Source organism: Oryx dammah, unplaced genomic scaffold (genome assembly GCF_014754425.2).
Source record: "Oryx dammah isolate SB20612 unplaced genomic scaffold, SCBI_Odam_1.1 HiC_scaffold_28, whole genome shotgun sequence".
NCBI classification, from domain to species: Eukaryota; Metazoa; Chordata; class Mammalia; order Artiodactyla; family Bovidae; genus Oryx; species Oryx dammah.
The window spans coordinates 29,200,738-29,213,873 of NW_024070212.1; positions in this window are offsets into that span (position 1 = coordinate 29,200,738).

Here is a 13,136-nt window from a genome sequence, read left to right on the forward strand (position 1 = left end):
GGTTGAAACAGTTGTTAATTAGGGAAGAGAGGCGATGCAGAGAAAAGTCAAGAAACAGTAGTATAGACTTGGGGCAAGGTCCTGGTTCCCCTTCAAGGGGGGAACATATATATATATGTAAAACAGTATCTTTGAACTGTTTTGTAGAACTGTATGCTGCCACAAGCATGGAGACCTCAGACCAGTTGGACTCCCAATTCCTCACCACCAACCAATCAGAAGAATGTCCAGAAGCTGATCATGTCTTTTTTTTTTTTTTCTGCATATGGGGTTTTAATTCCCTGGCATATGGGATCTTAATTCCCTGACCAGAGATGGAACCCATACCCCTGGCATTGGAAGTGTGGAGTTTTAACCACTGGATGGCCAAGGAAGTCCCTGATCATGCCTTTCAGAGCCATTACTGCAAAACTCCTATCTCCTCCAGGTGAAGATATACAATTTTAAGGGTATTAGCCCACTCTGGTCCCTTTTGCCTGGCAAAGCAATAAAGCTGTTCTTTTCTACTCCTCCCCAAACTCACCTCTTAGATTTAATTTGGTGTTAGAGTACAGAAGCCAGACTTGGCTTCAATGGGCCACGTAGAGTTACGTTTTATGGTAAAATGTTTAGGCTTGGTTTTGCTTGGAGTTGTGGTCTGTTTTTGTTTGAGGAAAGGAGATGGGTAGTTTCATGTCATCATTAAAAAATACGAATTCATGCCCTCTGGACCTTGCCATCCTACGAGAAACACAAGTTGCCCCAGTTGTCCTCCCAGATCCTAGTTTTCTCCTTTCACCTCTAACTTTCCACCATTTGCTCCAAGAATCCAGTTCCTATTGTTATAAACAAGCAAAAAATCCCCACTGCTTCTTAAAAGGATAGTTTATGCTTATTATACTGAAATAGTTGCTATTTATGTCAGGTTTTCTAGGCATGAAAAAGTGCATAGAATAAATATTTTTATGGCTTTAAAATAGAAACATAAATAATTCTATTGGTAATTGGAAAATTATAAAAATATTGGTAAGAATCAAGTTTGCTGCTACAGGGACTGCCAAACAAAGATTTTTAAAGGCAATACTATTGGTTGATTGATCAGGAATTATTGAACAATTAGACCTGGGGACATGGAGAATAATTACTCTCTCATCCTTGTTGTTGTTCAGTTACTAAGTCATCTCTGACTCTTTGCAACCCCATGGACTGTAGCCCGCCAGGCTCCTCTCCCCGTGGGATTTCCCAAGCAAGATGACTAGAGTGGGTTGCCATTTCCTCCTCCAGAGGATCTTCCCAAGCCAGGGATCAAATCTGCATTTCCTGCATTTGCAGGTGGATTCTTTACCACTGAGCCACCAGGAAAGTCCTGGTGGGCTTTCTTATCCTTAAGATACTGCTATCCCAGGCTACTATCAGTACCACCCACCAAGGGGACCCCATCAGCTTTGGAGCCAGGCACTGAGGAAGGGGTGGAGTGAAAGCCTGAGAGTGGGAGTCCAGAGAAAAAAGCAGGTCGGTGCACCTCTTTGGTTCCTAAAACCAAGGTCCCCACCAGCCCACAGTCTCTCTTTTCCTAAGATCAGAGTGCAGGCATTTTAAAGACCATATCTGTCAAGAGATATGAACTGTTTGCAGATTATTATGAAAGTTTACACAAATCTGATTATCGCCCCAGTGAACCAAATTACAGTAAATTCTTCCAACAAGATTAACATCAAATAGATTTGCTGAGTTTACTGCCAGCAGCCTTGGCCAGTAGTAGAGAAAAAGCAGAGTAAACAGAGACTTCTGTTTCTTTTTTTAGTGCTTTCCTTCATTTTCCTTCCCTCTCCCCACTCTCTGAAACTTCTAGATCTTCAGATGTAAGAGCACGTGAATCACACGTGCCATTCATTCAATGATCTGCATCCACCGGGGCAGTTTCATCTGTTTCTCCCCACATCTTGCCCTGTCCTTCCCTCCTGCCAAACAGCAATCAGCCCTCTTTATCTTAGCAACTTTGTCTTTCTTTTTTTCTCTAGCATTTCCTGCCCACTTCAGTTCAGTTCAGATCAGTCGCTCAACTGAGCCAAGAGTTGGAGCTGAGATGAAAGTGTTTTTCCCTCCCAGAGGTCTGGGTATGGGTTGGGTGTGAATTGACCAGTAATTGGGCACAGCCTTGGGGTGGTCCTTTCCTCCAACTCAGAAATTTAATCAAGATCTAAATCTAAAGCCATTCCCCGTTGGAGTGACCTGCCCAGCTTTCTCTTTGTCATTTGATTTCTAAATCTTCCTTTAGTATACTAGAAGAGTGGGACTAGCCATTAGTCACAAATGTCGATTATCACCCTGTAAGTGATGTCACATAACTAACTGCATCTCCTTTAACTTCACCACAGCCTAGCTGGGGAGGTGGATTGTTACCTCTCTTTTACAGAAGCTGAAGATGAGGCTCAAAGGACACCAAGCCAGGCTGGGACTCTGATGAGACCTCAGTGGACTCTGCGCATGCTCTGCCACATAACCTTGGCATTTACCGCCACACTCCAAAGATGCCACTTAGAACATCTGCATGTCTGGCAAACCAGAAGTACCAGAGAGCTGAAAGAGCAGCCCTCCACCAAGGACAACAGGGTAGGGCATAAGAACCTAGCTTCCTCGTCCTCAGTCGAGATGACTCTGCAGCACGCGCCACACCAGCTCCTAAGGGTCCCCAGCAGGATAGGACTCCAGGCGTCCACAGTGGTAACTGGCTTGGTAACAGCCCTTTATTGGCTTTCTTTCTTTCCTTATCTCACTTTCCCACCCCCATGAATGTTTCCTGGGATCATCTCCCCAAAACATTCGGCATCCACATCTATGTCTCAAGGTCCGCTTAAGAAAACTCAAGCTAAGACAAATCACTTCAATTTTGTTGCTCTAATTTCTGGCCCTGCAGTGGCAGCAACAACAGCAGTATTTGAGGGGAGCAGTAATAGGGGAGCAGGGCTCCCCTAGAGCCTCCATCGAGGTGGGTTCCAAGTAGAATGACCTGCCCTCACAAGAAAGTACTAATCTCACTACTGACCAGTGTGGGATGGGTGAGGTATGCTCGTGAAAGGGCAATGGAGAGAATATGGCACTGTAAGTCAGGACACCTGGTATGAAATAGCGAAAAATACTTCACAAAAACCCAGGTTCATAGTGCGTTTATTCAACTTTTAATAAACATTTGCTTTTCAGTTGATAATCTTAGCTGATAATCTCAAGCAAACCACTTAAGCACTCTGTATTGTTCACCCATCCATTCATTCCTCAGACATTTCTAAAGCTGTGTGGCAGGTACAGCACTAGGTGCACAGATGTAGAGATGTCTCTGCTCTCTGGGAGCTCCTAGGCTGGAGGGGCAGACCCACAACTCAAGGCACAGCGAGGAGCACATGGAGGGCCCTCCCATAAATCAGACTGAGCAGCAGTAAACAGAATTCTATGTAATGGTATTTGACAGCTGATGAAGCACATTTACAATGATTTATTCAGCATGTGTTTACTGAGCTTCCATGCCAGGGACTCTTCCGGGTGCTGGGAACACAATAATTAACAGGGAAGACATACTTCCATTCCCTGGAGCGTGGAGTATGTAGGTTAGACAAGTAAACAGGAAACTTCCATAATCACACCTCACCCTCACAATAGCCATGTGAAGGAGACAGGGCTGAGATTCTGCTCCCAATTTATAATTTAGGAGACTGAGTTCTGTAGAAGAGTGATGACTTGCTCAAAGTCACAGTTAGATCATGGAGGCACCAGAACCCCACAAAGGTCCCACCCCAACTCCAAGCCATTGGCTTTCCAGAGACAAATGTTACAAATGTTACCCTAATCAGAGTTAGAATAAAGGAAGCCAGGGGGACCTCAGAAGGTGTGAGGAAGATGGGGGAGGTGGCCCTGAATGCCCCAGCAATGGCCCCCAAGCAGCAGATCTACAAGCAAATAGACAACTGAGCTTGGAACTCTCTCGCCACAAATGAATCAGGAGGGTCTTCATTTTTCACATTAAATCCCTTCCACCGTCTTCAGCCCCTTCAGAAAGGCTTGCCTCAGGCTTCCTCAGACACTGATTCATTTGTTCTGGGAGGAAATAACCCATCCTTGGGTTCCTCTGTGATCCTACCTCCCTCCATGGCTCCCATCTGCTTCCTTCAAGCCTAGAAATAAGACGACTGCAGGGGATAAAAATGAGCCTGCAGATAGGCTGCCGCTGATCTGAATGCCCCATATTGAAGTCTTCCCTTGAAACATGGCTTTGGGGGTGGTAGAGACAGGTTGCCAAAGCCTCTGATAAAATGCAAACAGCTGGGGGAGGTGGCTTTAACCGGAAATGTGAAGGGGAGTCATGAATAATCTGGCTTTTCATCAAGCAGAGCCAGATGTTGGGGCTGGTGGAGGAGGGCTCATAGGGAGCAGGAATGACAGATTAGCAAACTCTTTCCTAGGAGCAGGAGGCACAGGTTTCCAGGTACAGTGGGAAAATCTCAGGCCAGGGTCAAGGGAATGACCCTTGGTACATTCTGTCTAGGCAACCAAAATCCTTAGCTAGAGAAGCCCAATAACCAGCTTAGGGGCTCTGCATTCAATTCTACTCTGTGTGTAGGGGTGGGTGTGGGAGGTGGACCTTCCCATACCAACAAACAATAGGGTCTCTGCAAATATAATCAAGTTAAATGAAGTCATACTGGATTAGAGTGGAATATAATCCAGTGACTGGTGGCCTTAGCAGAAGAGGGAAATGTAGACAGAGAGACAGAGAAAGCCAGGCCAAGTGATGACAGAGGCAGAGATTGGAGTAATGCAGGTCCAAGCCAAAGCATGCCAAGGATTCACCACCAGAAGCTAGAAAGAGTCAAGGCAGGATTCTTCCTTAGAGCAATCAGAGGGAGCACGGCCTTGCCAACACTTAGATTTCAGACTTCTAGCCTCCAGAAATGTGAAAGAGTAAATAAATTTCTAAGCCACCCAGTCTGTGGTACACGTTGTTACAGCAAACCCAAGAAAGTAATACAGAGATGTTAATAAATATATATAGTTACTCATGTTTTTAAAACTAAATAATGGAACAACTAATTAGCTGTTGGTTGATCTAGGAATGACATCTTAGAATGACTGGAGGACTTGACTCTGTGCCATGTGTCTCTGACAGGCTTAACCAGGCATGTTCCCAAGCACGAATGAGTAAGCAGAAATAGCCAAGAAGCCTTAATGACTGGGTTTGAAACTGGCACACCATTGCTTCTGCTTCATTCTATTGACCAAAGATAGACACGAGACCAGCCTAGATTCAAAGGCAAGTAAAACAAACTTAACTGCTTTAGGGAAAGACTGAAAAAGACACATGGCAATAGGGTGTGTATGCAGAAACATATAGAGTGAAGAATTCAAGCCATGAAAGCAGTCTACCCCACAAAAATATATAGAGGAATGAAGCAAGTAAGTCATTATATTCATGTTTTTATGATAAAATTTCAGAATAAGAGGCAAGAGATACAAACCCAGTAACAGGCAAACACAAAAACCCAAGATGTTAAGGATAAATTCTCTCATAAATATTTTGAAACAACAGTATAAACTCTAACAAAGAGAAAAATAGACTTTTTTAATTTAATTTTCTAAAAATACCATATTTTAAAATATTTTCTAAGAAATATGTATTTCTCAGCTCTGTTTAAAAAGACCTAGAAGCCTACTGTATAGCACAAGGAACTATATTCAATATTCTGTGATAAATCATAATAGAAAAGAATATAAAAAAAGAATGCATCAGTTCAGTTCAATCGCTCAGTCGTGTCCAACTCTTTATGATCCCATGAAATGCAGCACGCCAGGCCTCCCTGTCCATCACCAACTCCCAGAGTTCACTCAAACTCATGTCCATCGAGTCGGTGATGCCATCCAACCATCTCATCCTCTGCCGTCCCCTTCTCCTCCTACCCCCAATTCTTCCCAGCATCAGAGTCTTTTCCAATAAGTCAACTCTTCTCATCAGGTGGCCAAAAATATTGGAGTTTCAGCTTTAGCATCAGTCCTTCCAATGAACACCCAGGACTGATCTCCTTTAGGATGGACTGTTTGGATCTCCTTGCAGTCCAAGGGACTCTCGAGTCTTCTCCAACACCACAGTTCAAAAGCACCAATTCTTCAGTGCTCAGCTTTCTTCACAGTCCAACTCTCACAGCCATACATGATCACTGGAAAAACCATAGCCTTGACTAGACAGACCTTTGTTGGCAAAGTAATGTCTATGCTTTTCAATATGCTATCTAGGTTGGTCATAACTTTCCTTCCAAGGAGTAAGCGTCTTTTAATTTCATGGCTGCAGTCACCATCTGCAGTGATTCTGGACCCCAAAAAATAAAGTCTGACACTGTTTCCACTGCTTCCCCATATTTTCCCATGAAGTGATGGGACCAGATGCCATGATCTTCGTTTTCTGAATGTTGAGCTTTAAGCCAACATTTTCACTCTCCTCTCTCACTTTCATCAAGAGGCTTTTTAGTTCTTCTTCACTTTCTGCCATAAGGGTGGTGTCATCTGCATATGTGAGGTTATTGATATTTCTCCTGGCAATCTTGATTCCAGCTTGTGCTTCTTCCAGCCCAGCATTTCTCATGATGTACTCTGCATATAAGTTAAATAAGCAGGGTGACAATATACAGCCTTGACGTACTCCTTTTCCTATTTGGAACCAGTCTGTTGTTCCATGTCCAGTTCTAACTATTGCTCCCTGACCTGCATATATGTTTCTCAAGAGGCAGGTCAGGTGGTCTGGTATATATGTGTATAAATGAATTACTTTGCCATACAGCAGAGATTGGCACAATGTTGTAAATCAATTATACTTCAATTTAAAAATTAATAATTTTTTTTACAAACTTAGAAGCAATGCCAAGTCTGTAGCAAGGAGGACTGGTACTATTCATGCTGTTCTCAAATACATTTCCTACTAAAAGGAACCAAGATTAATTGGAGAAATGGGTAATTCCAGTCTGGAGCTGGAAATGTACATGATAAGACCAAGTCTTCTTGTCTGAAGCCAATGACAACTCTTAAAGACTTCAAAAAGATATAGCAGTCAACATGATCAGGCCCCACTAGCCAACAGTGGGAAAATGTGAGTATCAAACAATAGTGAGAGCAGCAGACTATAATATGTCAAATGTGACAAATCAAAGCGTTCATATTTATACTTTAAAGTAAAAAATCCATCGTTTGTCACCTTTGGAGATTTTGGGGACACTAAATCATTTTTCTAAAAATTATTAAATAAAAAGAAAAAAGTCAATGAAACATTTATCCTGCCTTTCTTGTAAAAATTGTATTCAGGACCATAATGTGGTCATCTAATGGCCATTAATTATGGTTAACCACATTAATTGAAGAATCATAACTAACAATTTTGGAAGAAATTATTGAAATAGAAAACCACCATCCTTCCAATTCATGATAAAATGATGAATCTAGGGGACCATTACGCTTTTTGTTCCATTATCAATCTTAACTTCAATAAAAGTGGGACAAACAAATATCACGTCCCCATGATACTATATAACATAAGTTTCAATGTATTCATTAAAAAATGTGAAACAGGATCTAACTGTCTTTACTTGTGTAACCCTAGAAGCAGACCCTGAAACTAGGATTCATTTTAAGCAGCTTAGTTGGGAGGTGACCCCAGAAAACTCAGTAAGGGGGTGGGTAGGAGAGATAGGTATTACCCAACCTCACTGGAGAACAATGGACAATGCAGAATACATTTCAGAGTTATCCCAACTGAGGGATGAGGAAGCTGGGGACTTTATTCACCAACACATGGCTCATCGGTTGAAGACTGTGTGGCAGCCTATACCAAGGTCACAGGTGCAAGGCCTTGGATGAAGGCCATAGATGTGGAGCCCCTCACTAAGGTCAGCTCTGGAACTGATGGAGCCATAGCAAGGGTTGCCATGAGTCCCCCTCATCTAGACCAGTCAGCTCCCTGACCCCATTCCCTGGTGGCTCAGATGGTAAAGAGTCTGCCTGCAATGTGGGAGACCTGGCTTCGATCACTGGGTTGGATGATCCACTGGAGAAGGAAATGGCAACCGGCTCCAGTGTTCTTGTCTGGAAAATCCCATGGATGAAGGAGCCTGGCAGGCTACAGTCCATGGGGTCGCAAAGAGTTGGAAATGACTGAGCAACTTCACTTCCACCTTTATAGCACCCTAACCAATCACCTAATGCCACCCTTCCAGGAGTAGTTTTCTTTGTCTTGAGGCTGTAAAAATCGGCTACTCAATGGCACCCCACTCCAGTACTCTTGCCTGGAAAATCCCATGGACAGAGGAGCCTGGAAGGCTGCAGTCCATGGGGTCGTTAAGGGTCGGACACGACTGAGCTTTCACGCATTGGAGAAGGAAATGGCAACCCACTCCAGTATTCTTGCCTGGAGAATCCCAAGGTCGGGGGAGCCTGGTGGGCTACCGTCTATGGGGTCGCACAGAGTCGGACACAACTGAAGCGACTTAGCAGCAGTAGTAGTAGTAACCCATGAAAGGGTCAGCTCTCCCGGGTCTGTCAGGAGGTTGGCCCGCTGTGCTTCAGCACCCTGGTTATCTCTGCTTTTTGTTCTAAATAAACTCACTCCTTTCTGACTCTGTGTCTGGAAATTCTGTGTTTCTTCCTCAAATTAATGGCTTTAAAAAATGGGGGAGTGATCAAAGACATTTAGAACAGACTTGTGGTTGTCAGGCGGTGGTGGGAGAGGGACGGAATGGGAGTTTGGGGTTAGTAGATGAAAACTATTATATATAAAATGGGTGAACAACAAGGTCCTACTGTATAGCACAGGTAGCTATATTCAATATTCTGTGACAAACCAAGTAGAAAAGAATAAAAAACAGAATATAGATATAGATTGATATACACATATATATAAACTGAATCACTTTGCTGTACAGCAAAAACTAACACAACATTGTAAATCAACTATATTTCTATTTTTAAAAAACCCAGGGGAGTGGTATAGATTAAAAGAGACTTAAGATTTGTAACAACCAAATGCAATGTGTAAACTTTGGATCCTCATTTACATAAAAGAACTATAAAAAGACATTTTTGCTAGGATCAGAAAAAAATTGAGCATAGACTGACTGTTAGATGATATGAAGACATGACTGTTAATTTAATTGACTGTGATTCAGGAATGGTGGCAATGTTATTTTTTAACTCCTTATCTGTTAGAGATTTTTAAAATAGCTGAAGCAAATATGGCAAAATGTTAGCAGTTATTAAATACAGGTGATGAGTATGGAAATTCATTATACCAGTACACCTATTTTTCCATCTGTCCAAAGTTTTATAAGAGGAAAAAAGGGGAAGGAGGAGGGGGAGAAGGAGTGAGGGGGAAGGGGGACATCAGACTACCTGGGTTTGAATCTTGGCTCTGGGACTTTCTACCTGAGTAAAATTGAATAAGTGACTTTAACTCTTTGCATGTTTTCCATCTGCAAAGTAGTCTAATAATAGTGCCTAATTCATAAGGTTGGAATTCATAAGGATTAAACGGTTAATATCAGTAAAGTGCTTAGAACAGTGCTCAGTAGAATTAGCTATTAGTATTCCACTGGGAGAGAGGTCCAATGTACTACACGCTGGGAATGCTGACCTCTGAACCAATCAAATGTGACTTGGGGGTGAGGCTCAGTACACATGCGGCAGCTGTCTCTGGAATGGCTAAGTGAAGAGGAAGCAGCGCTCAGGGAACGGTTATCTCAAGAGAAGAAAAGTGGGGCCTTCCCTGGTGGCCCAGTGGTTAAGGCTTCCCCTTCCAATGCATGGCATGTGGGTTCAATCCCTGGTCAGGGAGCTGAGATCCCACATGCCTTGCAGCCAAAAAACTAAACCACAAAGCAAAGTCAATACGGTAACAAATTCAGTAAAGACTTAAAAAATGGTCACCAAAAAAGTTATCTTAAAAGAAAAGACACACAGAGAGAAGGAAAGTGTAGTACTGGGCAGATGAAACATTTGCAGAGGAGGTGCGCTTCATCACCAGGAAAGACGCAGAAGATACTCACCAATGCACTGTGGGAGGGAGGGTGAAGCAGAGCCCCGAGGTTTCCCGAGTGTCCCTTGGAGAGCACCAGGGAGAGAAGTGGGGAAGCAAAGGCTAGTATTTCTCTGCAACTGCCACAGGGGACTCCAGGGGCTGGGCAGAGCTGCAGCACATAGTCAGGAGTGAGGCCCTGCTGGTGACTGTTGCTGCGAATGGCTGTGAGGCCCCTCATGCTGCTTCTAATGACTCGTTCTGCAAGAAGAGTGGTGCACACATTTCAAAAAGCTTATAAGACCAACTGTATATAGTCCTGCTTCCTCTCGAGCCTCTGAAACCAAAGGAGGCATTAATGCCCCACCCTGAAAAAGAGGTTTATGTTTTAGTTCCTCCCCAGCATACTCAAGACACTTAGACCAAGTGAGAATAGCTTTTGTAGAATGGCTTTAGAGTAAACTGGTCTCCTCTCCCTCTCTCAGGGAAAGAGAGAGGGCAGGTGGAAAGCCCTTCGCTAGGTTCTGGGGAGAAAACTTACTAACACTCCCTCAGACAGCCTGCTGGGCTCTTAAGAGAATTCTCCAGCGGGGGGAGGTAACTGCTGCTGTTTTTTCTCACCTTTCACCCCAAACTGACCATTTTCAGTCTCTCCTGGACGTGAGTGCCTTCTGGGTGAGCACCAGCCTTGATACATATATTTCCAGGAGCTTGGGAATGAATAGAAGAGTGTGGGACAATGGCAAGAAGTGTGACTTTGCAGTTGGACAAACTGGTTTCAAGTCCTAGCTCTGCCTCCTAATTGCTTATTTACTTATTTGTTTATTTATTTATTTGCCTTGGAAAAGTTAGTTAACCCCTCTGAGCCTGTTTTCTTATTTGTAAAATGGGAATAATAATGAAACCTTAACTACCCATGGCTTCTGTGACATCAAGTGAGATAACAGGAGAGCAGAGGAGCTCTTTTCAAAATTTAATTTTATGCACAGCCTCAATACAAAACAGATTGCTTACATGAATACCTGTGGTTGTTCATATAATTTATATGAATCCATAGTTTTACATTTTATAAAAATATATGTGCTTTATAAGTTAAGATTTATAATATTAATATACATTTAGTGTCAATTAATCTATGACAAAGGAAGCAGAAAAGAAGAAAGAAGAAAGCACAGTCTTTTCAGTAAGAGGTGCTGGGAAAACTGGACAGCTACACATAAAAGAATGAAATTAGAACACTCTCTAATATCACATATAAAAATAAACTCAAAATAGGTTAAAGACCTAAATGTAAGACTGGATACTATAAAACTCCCTGAGGAAAACATGGGAAGAACACTCTTTGACATAGATTGAAGCAATATCTTTTTGGATACCTCTTCTAAAGTAAAAGAAATAAAAGCAAAAATAAACAAATAGAACCTTATTAAACTTACAAACTTTTGCACAGCAAAGGAAATCATCAACAAAACCAAAAGACAACCTACTGAATGGGAGAAAACATTTGCAAATGATATGACTGATAAGGGATTTATATCCAGCATATATAAATAGCTCATACAGCTCAACATTAAAAAACAAACAACCCAGTTTTAAAGTAGGCAGAACTGTGAAGGAAAGTTACAGGGCTCAAAATAGCCTGGAGTTAAAAAAAAAAACTCCCCTCCAGATCCTCCCCACTATTCTATGCAAAACAAAGAACTCTCTCACCCGAAGAAAAAAATGGACATTAAGGTTGATTACACCAGCTCCCAGTCAGTCCAGCCTCTGGCCCATCTCCAGAATTCCTTGCCCCACCGTTTAAGAGATAACTACTCCAAACAACCATGGAGAAGAACAGACCCCCTTAAGACAGTAGATTTCCACATGTATGTCTATATATACTCTTTGCTTGGGTTAGTGCAGCAGCTCACTAATCTGACTGCTGCCCCTTCTCGCCTCATTAAAGGTGATCTGTTCCTATAAAGTGCCAGTCTCGTTCTTTTTCTGAACCTTGCCTTCTCTAACTCCCTTACCCCACAAACCCAATAGATTTTTTCCAAAGAGGAAATGCAGTTGACAACAGGGATATGAAAAGATGCTCAACGTGGCTGATAATCAGGATGATGAAAATCACCCTGAGATATCACCTCACACCTGTCAGATGGCTATTATCAAAAGTCTGCAAATAACAAAATGTATGCAAGGAAGTGAAGAAAAAGAAATACTTACACACTATTGATGCAGATGCAAATTGGGGTATCCACTGTGGAAAACAGTTATGAAGGTGTCTCAAAAGACTAAAAATAGAACTAACATAGACCCAGCAATTCTACTTCTGGGTATATATCTCCCCAAACCCCCAAAGCACTAATTTAAAAAGATACAGGCACCCCAATGTTCATAGCAGCATTACTTACAATTGCCAAGAGATGGAAACAACCTGTGTCTATCAGCAGATGAATGGATAAAGAATGGATACACACACACACACACACACACACACAAACACACACACACACACACACTGGAATACTACTCGGCCATAAAAAAGCCATTTGTACCAACATGGGTGGACTTGGAGGGCATTATGCTAAGTGAAATAAATCAGACAGAGAAAGAGAAATACTGTATGATATTGCCCATAGGTGGAATCTAAAAAACACAACAAACTACAATGAATATTAGTGAACATAACATAAAACTACTTAATATAAAGTGAAACTAGTGAATATAGTATAAAAGATGCTAACACAGATACAGAGAACAAACTAGGGATTACCAGTGGGGGGAGGGGCAATATATGAGTGGGTGTAAGATAAGTTCAAGGATGTATTGTACACTTTGCAATAACTTTGTAAATGGAAAATAACCATTAAAAAGTTTATAAACCTCTAAAAACTTTTAAATAAAAATTTAAAAATTAAAAAATATGTATATTAACTTATTAAAGTCAGTAACTATAATAATCAAGAGATTTCTTTGATGAATAGAAAGATTTTAAATTGAGATATTGGGCAATAGTTGCAATCTCATGTATCCTGTTTATTTCTCAACTTTATTTTGTCACACAGAATACAAATCTTAATTCACAAACATTAGTAGTTGCAAATAGCAGGAGTGTTGCAAACTTAGCGAT